The sequence below is a fragment of the Scyliorhinus torazame genome, chromosome 17 (genome assembly GCF_047496885.1).
Source record: "Scyliorhinus torazame isolate Kashiwa2021f chromosome 17, sScyTor2.1, whole genome shotgun sequence".
Classification (NCBI taxonomy): domain Eukaryota; kingdom Metazoa; phylum Chordata; class Chondrichthyes; order Carcharhiniformes; family Scyliorhinidae; genus Scyliorhinus; species Scyliorhinus torazame.
Window position 1 is genome coordinate 6,789,602 of NC_092723.1, and position 15,419 is coordinate 6,805,020.

A 15,419-nucleotide genomic window follows, 5' to 3' on the forward strand; every position below is an offset into this window, starting at 1 on the left:
ACCTGACCAACGCATCCACCAACGTGAAAGCCGATGGACATGTAACCTCCTGCCTGCTGGACTCCGGGAGCACCGAAAGCTTCATACACCCGGATACGGTAAGGCGCTGCTCCCTCACGATACACCCCGCCAACCAAAAAATCTCCCTGGCCTCCGGATCCCATTGTGTAGCGATCCGGGGGTACTGTAAGGTCACACTCACGGTCCAGGGCGTAGAATTCAGCGGCTTCCGCCTCTATGTCCTCCCTAAGCTCTGCGCTGCACTAATCCTCGGCTTGGACTTCCAGTGCAACCTCCAAAGCCTAACTCTGAAATTGGGCGGGCCCTTACCACGCCTTACTGTGTGCGGCCTTGCGACCCTAAAGGTCGACCCACCTTCCCTCTTTGCCAATCTAACTCCAGGTTGCAAACCCACCAGGAGCAGATGGTACAGCACCCAGGACAAGACCTTCATCAGATCCCAAGTCCAGCAGCTGCTTCGGGAAGGCATCATCGAGGCCAGCAACAGCCCCTGAGAAATCAAGTGGTAGTAGTTAAAACTGGGGAGAAACACTGAATGGTCATGGACTACAGCAAGACCATCAACCGGTACACGCAGCTCAATGCGTACCCCCTCCCACGCATATCTGACATGGTTAACCGGATTGCGCAGTACCGGATCTTCTCAACGGTAGACCTGAAATCCGTCAACACCAGCTCCCCGTCCGTAAATCGGACCGTCCATACACCGCCTTCGAGGCAGATGGCCACCTATACCACTTCCTTAGGGTCCTCTTCGGTGTCACAAACGGGGGTCTCGGTCTTCCAAAGGGAGATGAGACCGAATGGTCGACCGGTACGGGTTGCGGGCGACCTTTCCATACCTAGACAACGTCACCATCTGCAGCCATGATCAGCAGGACCACAACGCCAACCTTGCTAAATTTCTCCACACCGCTACTCTCCTAAACCTCACTTACAACAAGGAGAAGTGCGTGTTCAGCACGAACCGCTTAGCCATCCTCGACTATGTGGTCCAGAACGGAGTTCTGGGGCCCGATCCTGACCGCATGCGCCCCCTCATGGAGCTCCCCCTCCCCCAAGGCCCTCAAACTCTGCTGGGGTTCTTTTCGTACTACGCTCAGTGGGTCCCAAACTATGCGGACATGGCTCGCCCACTCATACAGTCCACCCAGTTTCCCCTGACGACCAAAGCCCAACAGGCCTTCGCCCAGATCAGAGCTGATATTGCCAAGGCACAATGCACACTGTAGATGAGACGCTGCCCTTCCAAGTAGAAAGCGACGCATCAAACGTCGCCCTTGCCGCCACCCTCAATCAGGCAGACAGGCCCGTGGCATTCTTCTCCCGCACCCTTCAGGCCTCAGAAATTCGGCACTCATCCGTTGAAAAGGAGGCCCAAGCTACCGTTGAAGCTGTGCGGCATTGGAGGCATTACCTGGCCGGCAGGAGATTCACTCTCCTCACTGACCAACGGTCGGTAGCCTTCATGTTCAACAACACACAGCGGGGCAAGATCAAAAATGTTAAAATTTAGCGGTGGAGAATCGAGCTCTCCACCTATAATTACGAGATTAAGTATCGCCCCGGCAAACTCAACAAACCTCCAGATGCCCTATCACGAGGTACATGTGACAGCGCACAGGTAGACCGACTCAGGGCCCTGCACGACAGCCTTTGTCACCCAGGGGTCACTCGGTTGTACCACTTCATTAAGGCACAAAATCTGCCCTACTCCGTCGAGGAAATAAGGACAGTCACCAGGGCCTGCCAGGTCTGTGCAGAGTGCAAGCCACACTTCTACCGGCCGGACCGCGCGGGCCTGGTGAAGGCCTCCCGCCCCTTTGATCGCCTCAGCGTGGACTTCAAAGGTCCCCTCCCCTCCACCGACTGTCACACATATTTTTTCAGTGTCATCGACGAATACTCCAGATTCCCCTTTGCCATCCCATGCCCCGACATGACGTCTGCCACCGTCATTAAAGCCCTCAACATAATCTTCACTCTGTTCGGTTTCCCCGCCTTCATCCACAGTGACAGGGGATCCTCATTCATGAGTGATGAGCTGCGTCAGTTCCTGCTTAGCAGGGGTATCGCCTCCAGCACAACGACAAGCTATAACCCCCGGGGAAACGGACAGGTAGAGAGGGAGAATGGGACGGTATGGAGGGCCGTCCAGCTGGCCCTACGGTCCAGAAACCTCCCGGCCTCCCGTTGGCAGGAGGTCCTCCCTGATGCACTCCAGTCCATTCGCTCATTACTCTGCACTGCCACGAACAATACACCCCATTAACGTCTTTTTGCCTTCCCCAGGAAGTCCACATCCGGGGCGTCGCTCCCGACTTGGCTCACAGCTCCGGGAATCGTGCTTCTCCGTAAGCACGTCCGACTCCACAAGGCGGACCCAATGGTGGAGAGGGTGCACTTGCTCCACGCAAACCCCCAGTACGCCTACGTGGCGTTCCCCAACGGCCGCCAGGATACTGTCTCCCTCAGGGACCTCGCACCAGCAGGTTCCACCCCCACACCCCCTCCGCCCCCGGCGCCACCCTCCCCTCTCCTGTCGCACCCAACAGCACCCCCCCCCAGGACCATCCATCCCCCCCCCCCCCCCCCGCCCACGCCCGATGATTAAGAGGACTTCGGCACACACCCGGAGTCACCATCGACCAGGTCAGCACCAACATCGTCGACACCACTGCGTCGCTCCCAGAGGAACATCAAGGCCCCGGACCGGCTAAACCATGGTTGGGTTCAGGAACATGAATGGACGGCACAGTGGTCCAGAGGGTGCGACCCATCAACAGCTGGGCTGGCGAGAGGCCCGTGGACAGTGGGGCCAAGCGATAGGCCAGCAGGGCTAAACAGAAGTCAGATTCGGCATCAGCGGCCTTGCAGAGGAGCCGTTTCACCATGTGGACGCCCTATTCCGCCTTGCCATTTGACTGGGGTTGCAAGGGTCTGGATGTCACATGCGTGAAGTTGTATGAAGTGGCAAAGGAAGACCATTCTTGGCTCGCAAAGCAAGGCCCGTTGTCAGACATGACGGTGAGCAGAATTCCATGGCGAGCAAAGGTTTCTGTGCATGCCCGGATGACAGCTGATGATGTCATGTCGTGCAGGCGTATGACCTCCGGATAATTTGAAAAATAGTCAATCAGAATGATGTAGTCCCTGCCGAGCACATGAAAGAGGTCAACGCCCACCTTCGCCCAGGGGGACGTTACCAACTGATGGGGCTGAAGTGTCTCAGGGCTGGCTGAAACCTTTGGCAGGTGGGGCAGTTGAGCACCATGTTGGCGATGTCGTCGCTGATGCCCGGCCAGTACACCGCTTCTCGGGCCCTCCGCCTGCACTTTTCTACTCCGAGACAGCCTTTGTGCAGTTGTTCGAGGACAAGCCGGTGCATGCTGTGTGGGATCACAATCCGGTCCAACTTCAAGAGGACACCATCAATGACGGCCAAGTCGTCCCGGACATTGTAGAATTGTGGGCACTGCCCATTGACCCACCCTTCCGTCATGTGGCGCATTACACGCTGTAGAAGGGGGTCAGCCGCAGTCTCACGGCGAATGTGGGCCAGACGTGCGTCAGTGGCCGGCAGATTGGCCGATGTGAAGGCTACTTGTGCGTCGACCTGACAAACGAACCCCTCCGATTCGGGCGGTGTATTCACCGCCCTGGACAGAGCATCTGCGATGATGAGGTCCTTCCCCGGGGTGTAGACAAGTTGGAAGTCGTACCTCCGGAGCTTGAGCAGAATGCGCTGGAGGCGAGGTGTAATATCGTTGAGGTCCTTCTGAATGATGCCGACCAGGGGGCGATGGTCGGTCTCCACTGTGAACTGCGGAAGACCATACACATAATCGTGGAATTTGTCGATGCCGGTCAACAGGCCTAGGCACTCCTTTTCAATCTGCGCATAGCGCTGTTCTGTGGGGGACATGGCCCGCGACGTATAGGCGACAGGGGCCCATGATGTGGTGTCGTACCGTTGCAGGAGTACCACCCCAATGCCGGACTGGCTGGCGTCAGTTGAGATCTTTGTATCCCAAGTGGTATCGAAAACCGCCAGTACCGGGGCGGTGGTGAGTTTGACCTTGAGCTCCTCCCATTCACTCTGGTGTGCGGGCAGCCACTGGAATTCCGTTGTCTTTTTGACCAGGTGGCGAAGAGCTGTCGTGTGCGAAGCAAGGTTAGGAATGAACTTCCCCAGGAAGTTGACCATCCCGAGAAAGTGCAGCACTGCCTTCTTGTCTGCCGGCTGCTGCATGGCTGCGATGGCTGCCACTTTGTCAGCATCTGGCCGCACCCCTGACCGGGAGATGTGCGCCCCCCAAAACATTAGCTCAGTCTGGCCAAAAGAGCACTTGGCTCGGTTGAGGCGCAGGCCCTGATCCCATATCCGTGCAAAGACACGCTAGAGACGACTGATGTGCTCCTGTGGTGTGGTGGACCAGATGATAATATCGTCTACATAGACGCGTCCCCCTTCGATGCCCTCCATCATCTGTTCCATGACGCGATAGAACACCTCGGAGGCCGAGATGATACCAAACGGCATCTTATTGTAGCAGTATCTGCCAAAAGGAGTGTTGAAAGTGCACAGCTTCCTGCTGGACTGATCCAGTTGAATCTGCCAAAAACCCTTTGAGGCATCAATCTTGGTGAATATTTTTGCCCGAGCTATTTCACTCGTGATTTCTTCTCGTTTGGGTATGGGGTAGTGTTCCCTCATAATGTTGTTGTTCAGATCTTTTGAGTCGATGCAGATCCGGAGCTCGCCGGAGGGCTTCTTGACGCACACCATGGAGTTGACCCATGGCGTTGGCTCCGTGACCCGGGAAAGCACTCCTTGGTCCTGCAGGTCCTGCAGCTGCTGCTTGAGGCGGTCCTTGAGTGGTGCTGGGACCCTACGAGGTGCGTGAATGACCGGGGTGGCGTCCAGTTTGAACCGTATTCTGTATGTGTAGGGCAGTGTGCCCATGCCCTCGAAAACCTCCTGGTTGTGCGCGAGGAGTGAGTGGAGCTGCGCCCTAAAGTCTGCATCCGGGAAATCGGACGTGCCTTCTGGAGACAGAGTGTGTACCTGCTGAACGAGGTGGAGGATCTTGCACGCCTGTGCGCCTAACAGAGAGTCCTTCGAGGATCCAACTATTTCAAACGACAATGTGGCTGTATGTGAGTTGTGTGTAACCTCGAGCTGGCAGGACCCCGTGGCCGGGATGACGTTTCCGTTATAGTCAACCAGCTGACAGTGGGATGGCAGAATCGGTGGTTTAACCCTCAAGGTCTGGAAGGCTGACCATGCGAGGAGATTGGCGGAGGCACCAGTGTCCAAGCAAAATGTGATTGGTGATCGGTTGACCATTAGGGTGGCACACCACTCATCGCCCGGATCAATGCTGTGCACTGGCAGCGGCCGGTGGTACCGACTTGGGGACATCCGGTTCTTGTTTATTACCGCAACGCGGAAGGGTTCCCTGTCTTCGGTATCGCTGGTCTGCATGTTGTCAGGATATGACTCAGTGTATGGGGGCTGAATGGCCTGCACATCCCTGCGAGGCTGGCGGAAGCGTTGAGAGTTGGCAGGTTGAGCTGCTCGACAGCAGGCAGCGTAGTGGCCCATCTTGCCACAGCGGAGGCATTGTCGTGCTTTGGCCGGACATTGCCGCTTTAAGTGGGTGGAGCCACAGTTGCCGCACGTCGTGACGTCATGGCGTTCGTTGCGCCACCACGCATGCGTGGTGCGGTCCTGCATAGAGCGCTACTGCGCATCCCATCCCTCTGCGTCGACGTCCCCTCTTGGGTGGGTGCTGAGTGCCTCAAGCGTGGGTGGCCTCGGAAAGCGCGCGAAATGCCCGCCCTCATCCGGGCCGCGGGCCGGGTGGAACTTGATCGACTGGACCCGCTCCGCCTCGTAGGACCCCTGCCGTGCCGATTCGGCCGCCTGGATTTGGGAGTACCGGCTGGTCGTGCTCTCATGGAGGACGCAGGTCTCGATGGCAGTCGCTAGGGTGAGGCGCTTTATTTTGAGGAGCTGCTGGCGTAGGGTGTCCGAGGTGACCCCAAAAACGATCTGATCCTGAATCATGGAGTCGGAGGTGGCCTCATAGCCGCAGGACTGCGCGAGGATATGGAGGTGTGTCAAATAAGATTGAAAAGGCTCATCCTTACCCTGCAGGCGCTGCTGGAAGAGGTACCTCTCGAAGCTCTCATTAACTTCCGCGCTGAAGTGTTCCTCGAACTTTAGAAGCACCGTCTTGTATTTTGTCTTGTCCTCGCCTTCCGCGAATGCCAGGGAGTTATAGATGTGGATGGCGTGTTGCCCCGCCGTGGAGAGGAGGAGGGCGATCTTCCTGGTGTCCGATGCCTTCTCCCTGTCTGTGGCTTCTAGGAAGAGCTGGAAGCGCTGTTTAAACAGCTTCCAGTTTACGCCAAGATTTCCAGCGATTCGGAGCGGCTGCAGCGGGCTGATGTTCTCCATGGAGCAGGATGGCGGATTTCTGAAAGGGTGCAGGTAGGTCTCACAGTCGCTGGTTAGCTTCCACTACTGGTATCATGTCGTGTTGGGTGTTCCGATGCACAAATGATCCAACACGGTTGTAGATGGTACAACTCTGTTTTATTGTCTTAAACAATAACAACTACTAACTGCTGGCTGAGGTTCGTGCTTCACCAGCTAACCTGTGGACCCAGCCCTATCACTATCTTGGTGAGGCACTCAGCACATGGTGTATGTCTGAGTGGCACGCTGTGAGCTCTGTGCTATCTCCTGGTAGAATGAGCGGGAACTGTGGTGTTCCCTGTTTTATAGTGCGTGTGCTCTCACTGGTGATTGGCTGCGATGTTATGTGTGTGCTGGTTAGTCCAACTACCTGTCCATCAGTGTGTGTGTGATTGCACCATGATATGCTGATGTGGATATCATGGCAGGTTCGCCGGTAGTCCCTGCCTGTATAAATATGCGTGTCCTCCAGCCAGCAGCCATTTCGCCAGCTGCTGTGGGAGGCCACACATCTGACAGCAATAAAGCCTCAGTTAGTTTCAACTATCGTCTTTGTCCAATTAATCGTGCCTCATTTCCCTAAAGGGGATGAGTGAACGAGCAGGGTTTTTACAACATCAGTCGGCATTACTGAGGCTAACTTTAAAGTCCAGGGGTGGGATTCTCTGTTCCCCGACGACAATTCCGTAATCGGCGATTGGGCGGAGAATCCCTTTTTGCGATAGAATCAGGTGAGGCGCCTGTTTTCTCACGCTCCACCACCTCCAAAACAGTGTCATCGAGGAGAACGCCACACGCAGTTGGGACAGCCTCAGGACATTATTTGAAGGCCCTCCCCCAATGGGCCAAGTTCCCGAACATGCGGTTGACGTGTGGTCTCAGAGGTCGGGAACCCGGCGTGGCGGCGGCGGACTGTGTCCAGCGCCGCCAACAGTCAGGCAGGAGCCATGTTGCTGGCCAGGGTGGGGGCTTCGGTGAAGACTGGGGGGACTGGTGAGGGGTAGCCAAGGGGTGTCCAGTGGGGCACTATGTACCAGATCAGGTCCGCGTACGGCCGCCGTCATTTTGTATGGCGCGACCGCTGCAGGTCGTCGCCGCGTGCTTGCGCGGCCATGGACCCGGCAATTCTCTGGCCGTTTATATCGGGATGGCCATGCGTTTTATGTGGCGCGGGTGCTCGCCCCTCACCAGTTGGAGGATCGGTGCTGGGGCCTCACTGATTCTTCCCACATAAAACGCCACAGATCCTCCGGACATAGCCCCAAAATTGCAGAATCCAGTCCCAGGTGTGTTAATTCAATTTGAACTCCATCAGCTACCATGCTGGGATTTGAACCCATGTCCCAAAGGCATTGGCTGGGCCTCTGGATTACTAGTCCAGCCACATTAGTTATTGCGTCAACGTTGTTCCTCCTCCTTCTCCTCATCCTCAGCCTCCTCCCCCTCTCCTTCCAGGTGTTACCAAGGGCTGTGTCCTCATGATCTCAAAATTATGTAGTGCGGAGTAGATGATCACAAATCTGGATATGCTCTTTGGGGTGCGCAACAAAAATCCTTCTCTCTGATCCACGCAACGGAAACCTGACTCGGGCATGCTAAATGTCTGCTCAATTACATATCTGATGGCAGCATGGTACTCATTGGAGGTCATCGCAGTGCTGGGATTCCTGATCGGATTCCAGAGCCAAATCCGGATGGCATACCCCTTGCCACCCAATAATCAGTTTATGACTTTGGTTCAAATAAAGGCAGCACAGTGGACTGACATAGGATGAATAGATCATGAAACAAGGCGCATCACCTGCATAATGCCTTTGTTGTGTTTGCAAACAGACTTCATATTCGAATCATGTGAACGTTGTTGGAAAGAGAGGGTGGGGGCTCAGGGGGGCGGAAAAAAAAAGAAAAAAATTTAAGGTGAAAGGTGGAAGATATAGGAGGGATATCAGAGGTAGGTTCTTTACCCAGAGAGTAGTGGGGGCATGGAATGCACTGCCTGTGGAAGTAGTTGAGTCGGAAACATTAGGGACCTTCAAGCAGCTATTGGATAGGTACATGGATTACGGTTAAATGATATAGTGTAGATTTATTTGTTCTCAAGGGCAGCACGGTAGCATTGTGGATAGCACAATTGCTTCACAGCTCCAGGGTCCCAGGTTCGATTCCGGCTTGGGTCACTGTCTGTGCGGAGTCTGCATGTCCTCCCCGTGTCTGCGTGGGTTTCCTCCGGGTGCTCCGGTTTCCTCCCGCAATCCAAAGATGTGCGGGTTAGGTGAATTGGCCAATGATAAATTGCCCTTAATGTCCAAATTGCCCTTGGTGTTGGGTGGAGGTGTTGAGTTTGGGTAGGGTGCTCTTTCCAAGAGCCGGTGCAGACTCAAAGGGCCGAATGGCCTCCTTCAGCACTGTAAATTCAATGATAATCTATGATTAATCTAGGACAAAGGTTCGGCACAACATCGTGGGCCGAAGGGCCTGTTCTGTGCTGTATTTTCTATGTTCTATGTTCTATAGAATTTACAGTGCAGAAGGAGGCCATTCGGCCTTTCGAGTCTGCACCGGCCCTTGGAAAGAGCACCCTACCCAAGCCCACGCTTCCATCCTCTCACCTAACCCAGTAACCCCACCTAACCTTTTGGACATGAAGGGGAAATTTAACATGGCCAATCCACCTGACCTGCACATCTTTGGACTGTGGGAGGAAACCGGAGCACCCGGAGGAAACCCACGCACACACGGGGAGAACGTGCAGACACCGCACAGTCACCCGAGGCCGGAATTGAACCCAGGACCCTGGCGCTGTGAGATGTGTAGAGAAATCCCAATCCATTATAATAATAATAATAGTGATCTTTATTAGTATCACAAGTAGGCCTACATTAACACTGCAATGAAGTTACTGTGAAAATCCCTTCGTCGCCACATTCCGGCACCTGTTCGGGTACACTGAGGGAGAATTCAGAATGTCCAATTCACCTAACAGCACGTCTTTCGGGACTTGTGGAAGGAAACCGGAGCACCCGAAGGAAACCCACGCAAACACAGGGAGAACAGGGACTCCGCAGAGACAGTGACCCAAGCCGGGAATCGAACCTGGGACCTTGGCGCTGTGAAACAACTGTGCTAACCACTGTGCGACCGTGGCAGGCCTTCAGATCCATGCTAGCCATTTCTTCCTCCTGTAAAACTGTGCCACACCAATGGATTTGTACAGATTAATTTGTATGTTTAAGAGAGCAATTATTTAATGGAACAGTCACCTGAATGAAGTCAGATAAACAGGAATTTCTGACTTTATATGGACAAAACAAGTTAGGTTTCTAAATATAATTCCGAGCCAGTGCAAGCAGCTGATGTACTTGTAATATTGCAATGTGCAGGAAGGGGGAAGAATTCTCTTTCTCCCTCTTTCATTTTGGTGCGTCTCCTTGATATAAATCTGTCTGATGATTTGGGTACAGTCATCGAGTTCTGCTTTTTACGAAGCTGTGTCACATGCAACCTCTTGCAGTGCGAGAAAAAGATTTATTGTCCACATAAGCCTGCCTCCTGGTAAGGTATCAAAGTCAAACGAAGAAGCAAGCTAATCGTTGGACCCACTAATTGTCGATTTGGTAGTTTAGTGGGAGGCCCACCTTCCTGACACTATTGGCTTTCTGCCATGTAGGTTGTTGACTAATTGGTTACTTGGAAATTAAATAATACTGTACACCAACTAGATTTTATCTATTTCATTGGAATTTCCCGACTGACTGTGGAGCCTCACTAATAAATCCATTCCATCAGGGTTATTTATTTGAACATACTTTGCAATTACTATAATGAACACCTGCCACATTTAATTAACCTGCTCTTCCAATCTGCTTATCTCCGTGTTGATTTTGCATAATTCAGATTGTCATATTTCAGCCTTTCATTTATTATTCATGAAGAAAGCCTTATGAGATTTCATATGAACCTTCTAGTTGACTATGTTTGGGAGGCTTCCTGGTAACAATCTGAAGTGTGCTCTGATCCATTCATAGTCGAGCACCTCAGAATTGTTATTCATTTCTCCTTACTAATGAAACAACAGCAGAAATTATTTTAATATTTTGCAGAGTCACTGTACAGTAACTCTGACAATCTTTTAAAATAATTCATAATTGGATTTCTTTGCAAAGGATTGCATTAAATATTGGTGAGAGTTTGCTAATTTGAACTAACTCCCAAGGTCAAATTACTAGGCCCAATGGATGCGAGCAGGGGGGCAAGAAGTTGGTTAATTCAGGGACGGTCACAGATTGGTGACTGCTCCCCACAGAAGACGGAACAGTAATTGGGGACTGGGGGACGGAACAGTGGCTGGTTTAGCACACTGGGCTAAATCGCTGGCTTTTAAAGCAGACCAAGGCAGGCCAGCAGCACGGTTCAATTCCCGTACCAGCCTCCCCGAACAGGTGCCGGAATGTGGCGACTAGGGGCTTTTCACAGTAACTTCACTGAAGCCTACTCGTGACAATAAGCGATTTTCATTTCATTTCATTTCAATTGGCGAGGTTCCTGCCACCTTTGTGCCTGCACGCCAACTAAGTCTAGGATGGAAAGGCCCATGGGTAGCATGGTAGCACAGTGGTTATCACAGTTGCTTCACAGCTCCAGGGTCCCAGGTTCGATTCCCCGCTGGGTCACTGTCTGTGCGGAGTCTGCATGTTCGCCCCGTGAATGCGTGAGTTTCCTCCGGGTGCTCCGGTTTCCTCCCACAGTCCAAAAATGTGCAGGTTAGGTGGATTGGCCATGCTAAATTGCCCTTAGTGTCCTAAAAGATTAGGTGGGGTTACTGGGTTTCGGGGATAGGGTGGATGTGTGGGCTCAAGTCAGGTGTTCTTTCCAAGGGCTGGTGCAGACTCGATGGGCTGAATGGCCTCCTTCTTCACCGTAAATTCCATGATTCTATGAAGGCTTTCCCACCTGAGTGCAGATGGAAGGACTAAACTTGGTAATTAATGCCCACCTCAGGGCTTCATCCTGCCTTTGTTGGTGTTAACCCAGTAAGACGCGGGTCTTGCCATGTGGGGTGAGGCAGAATGTGTGTAATTGCTTGCAGGCTCTGGAGACCCGAGTTCAAAGGCTAATCGGGCCTCCTCGGGGGACCTGGCATCAGAAGGGGATGCCCTCCATCAGCCATCCTCCTGCATATATTGCCAACCACCCTCCCTCTTGACTCTTATCCGGTTACCCCCTTTCCTGCCATCATTCACATGTGGCCTGGGACCCAAGGGTGATCCTGGGCCTTGAGTTGGCAGCAGCCCTGCCTTTCCACTGGGGCTGCCAACCTCCGCTTGACCAGTCATTCTCAACAGGCATGGCTTCAACCTTCGGACTCCTTGGTCTCAGGGCAGGCCCACCACCAACCTGTCAGTGTCTTCATGGAATCAGGTATGGTGGGCCTGCCCTGAAAGGAAGGACAAGGTGCTCTCACTGGTCCCTCCAGCCTGCAGCTGAGAACCAGACACTCCACTAGATTCTGCTCCCAGCACGAACCTCTGACTCCCGTTCTGAAACCCATGGGGAAAATCCTGCCTCTGGTATTAGCCATTCCTTCAGTGACTTGATTAGTGTCATCTGAAGCAAAGTAAAGAATAGAATATCCTGGGCAGGACTCTCCGGTTCACCAGCCATGTTTTCTGTCGTGGCGCGTCCCCGGCAGAAGTGGGATTCTCCGTTCCCGCAGCCGGCCAAAGGGGTTTCCCATTGTGGCCACCTCGCGCCGTTGGGAAACCCGGGCATGGGTGCACTGCTGGCGGAGCGGAGGACCCCGTCGATGGAGAATTCCGCTGCCTATGTCAGTCATATCAGTGATCAGGCCAAGGGCAAGTTTCTGCTCGTTTCTCCTCACCTCGTGGTCTTGCGCTTTCCTCTTCTGTTGCCTGTGACACTCTCCCATTTTCAATTATAAGTTGTCTGAGATTCTCTTTTACCTTCAGCCTTTGATTCAACATCCCTCAAGTTACCTTCTCCTTCAGCAAATTCTCAAGCGTTAGAATAAGGCCAACTCAGCCTTGTTACCCTTTCTTGATGAAACTTGTTAACCTGCTTTCCACCTCCACAATCCTGACATATTAAGACCACGGTAGCACGGTGATTAGCACTGCTCCTCACTCCGCCAGGGACCAACGTCAATCCCGGTCTTGGGTGACTGTGTGGAGATTGCACTTTCTCCCGTGTCTGCGTGGGTTTCCTCCGGCTGCTCCGGTTTCCTCCCACCTCCAAAGATGTGCAGGTTAGGTGGCTTGGCCACATTACAATTGCCCCTCAGTGTCCAGGGATGTGCGGGTTAGATTAGAGGGTGATGCGGGGTAGGGCTGGGTAGGTGGGGGAGTGGACCTATGTAGAGTGTTCTTTTGGAGGGTTGGCGCATTCTGCACTGTAGGGATTCTATGATAAGAGATAGAATCCGGAGTAGGCCATTCAGTCCTTTAAGCCTGCTCCACCATTTAATAATGGTGTAAAGAATGGGGTAGAGAATTCCAAACATTCACCATCTGAGAGTAGAAATTCTTCCTGATCTTAAATGAGCTCCCCCTTATTCTGTGACTGTGCCCTCTGCTGCTACACTCTCCCATGAGTGGAAACATCCTCTCAACATTTACCCTGTCAAATCCCCTAAGAATTTTATATGTTTCAATCACCTCTCATTCTTCCGATAGCTAAGGAGGACAGACCCAACCTGTTTAATCTTTCCTCATATGGCAGTCTCTCCATACTCAGGATCATCCTAACAAACCTCCTCTGCACTGTCTCCAATGATAATGTAGCTTTCCTTAAATAAGGGGCCAAAGCTGTACCCTGTATTCTCAATATGACCTCAGCAACACCTCTTTATATTTATACTCCAGCCCCTTGAAAATAAAGCCAGCATTCCTTTCTCCTTCCCTATTACCTTCTGCACCTGTATGTTAGCTTTCTGGGTTCCATGACCAATGACCGTGTGGTAGCGTGGCCCCTTTAAGGGGCGAGCCCTCGAGGTCCACGTGACCGACTCGGGGCCAATCGCGTGGGAATGCATGAACTCCGACCAATTGGAGAAAAAGCGCGGGGCCATAGAGCGGGGTCCCAGGCAGACTGGTCCCTAGAGCCAGAGAGAGTGAAGACCTGTTTAGTGACTCTGTGCCTAGTTTGTCAGCAATAAACCATTGTTTCGCTGTACTGGAAGTCTCTCTGGCATTGCCTCGAACCACCACATTGGCAATGGGTGTAAACCGGGTCGATCACAAGTCCACAGTCGTTTAAAATTCAAGTGGGATGGGACAATCCTCCAAAATGAAAAGAGAAGTCAAAAAGCATCATAAGATCATAAATCAGTGAGTGAAAAATGCCCATGATTCGACCAGGTAGTCAAAGACTGGAGCCATTATATTGAGCAGCAAATTAATTAACGGGCGAGGATAAACAGAAGATTATCCTATTAATGGTTTGTGGGCCCCAGACTTACAACCTCATAAGGAATTTGACATCCCCCGGAGGCTCCCGAGACAAAGCCATTTGACCAATTGGTGAAACTGACTGTCATAATATACACCAGTATATCATGGTGCAGACACACACTGATAGACACACAGTGGGACCAATCAACACACACAACACCGCAGCCAATCACCGGTTAGAGCACACTCACTATAAAGACAGGGGGCATCAGAGTTCCCGCTCATTCGAGTTGCAGCTAGCTAGGAGGACAGAGCTCACAGCCTGCAACACAGACATTAACCATGTGTTGATTGCATCGACTGGTTAAGACAAGGCAAAGGTCTTTAATTAAAGCTAGTATCGTATTAACCCACAGCCAGAGTATGTTAAACAGCTAATGATTCAACAAAATAGTCTTGCACTATTTCAAGTGTTGGTGACCTGTTTGTGTTCCACAGATCCAGAACACCCAACGCATCATGATACCAGGAGTGGTGGGATATCAGCACTTCTTAGACCTACCTGCAAGTGATCTGCCTTCCGCCAGCATTCCGTCATCCTGCAACATGGACAACATCAGCCCGCCGCCGCCGCTCCTCAGCCGGCGGCTCCCGACCCACCCTTGAGGCGGTCAATCAGAATTCGTCGCCCACCTCAGAGACTTAATTTGTGAACTTTGTGGACTTATGAACTTTCTGATTTGTTCTGTTCTTCCGTTTAATCGTTTACGTGGTTTGTATATAGTGTTCATCTCGTTATTCTTGTGACATACTGTTTTTCTGCACCAGGCACCTTCCCTTGTAAATAGCTTAGTTCTCATGTACATAGTCCTGTAAATATTTCACACACACGTAGTCAGGGACATTCACCACACACTATTTATTGCCACACAGGTACATTTTTTATAAAAGGGGGGATGTCATAATATACACCAGTATATCATGGTGCAGACACACACTGATGGACACACAGTGGGACCAATCAATACACGCAACACCGCAGCCAATCACCGGTTAGAGCACACGCACTATAAAGACAGGGGGCATCAGAGTTCCCGCTCATTCGAGTTGCAGGCAGCTAGCTAGGAGGACAGAGCTCACAGCCTGCAACACAGACATTCACCATGTGCTGAGTGCATCGACTGGTTAGGACAAGGCAAAGGTCTTTAGTTAAAGCTCGTATCGTATTAACCCACAGTCAGATTATGTTAAACAGCTAATGATTAAATAAAATAGTGTTGCACTATTTCAAGTGTTGGTGACCTGTATGTGTTCCACAGATCCAGAACACCCAACACATCACTGACTAGGGAGCGGTATTAACAACATAGGTGTGCAAAGAAGCTTCTGGCTGAAACGGAGATTAACCTGGAAAGGACAATCGAGATCGCTCAGGCAACCGAGTGCATCGAGAGGGGCAAGTCAGAGCTGCAAAGCGTGCAAGAGAGCAAGGTGCACCAACTGTG

At 52.2% G+C, this 15,419-nt stretch overlaps 1 long non-coding RNA gene across 1 annotated transcript in view; it reads left to right on the forward strand.

Moving 5' to 3' along the window:
• Window positions 1-15,201, forward strand: part of LOC140393500 (uncharacterized) — a 92,979-nt gene extending 77,778 nt beyond the window's left edge. Inside the window, exon 3 of the long non-coding RNA XR_011935627.1 lies at window positions 14,413-15,201. This is a non-coding gene — a long non-coding RNA (uncharacterized lncRNA). The remainder of the gene's footprint in view (window positions 1-14,412) is intronic.
• The last annotated feature ends 218 nt before the right edge of the window (window positions 15,202-15,419 follow it).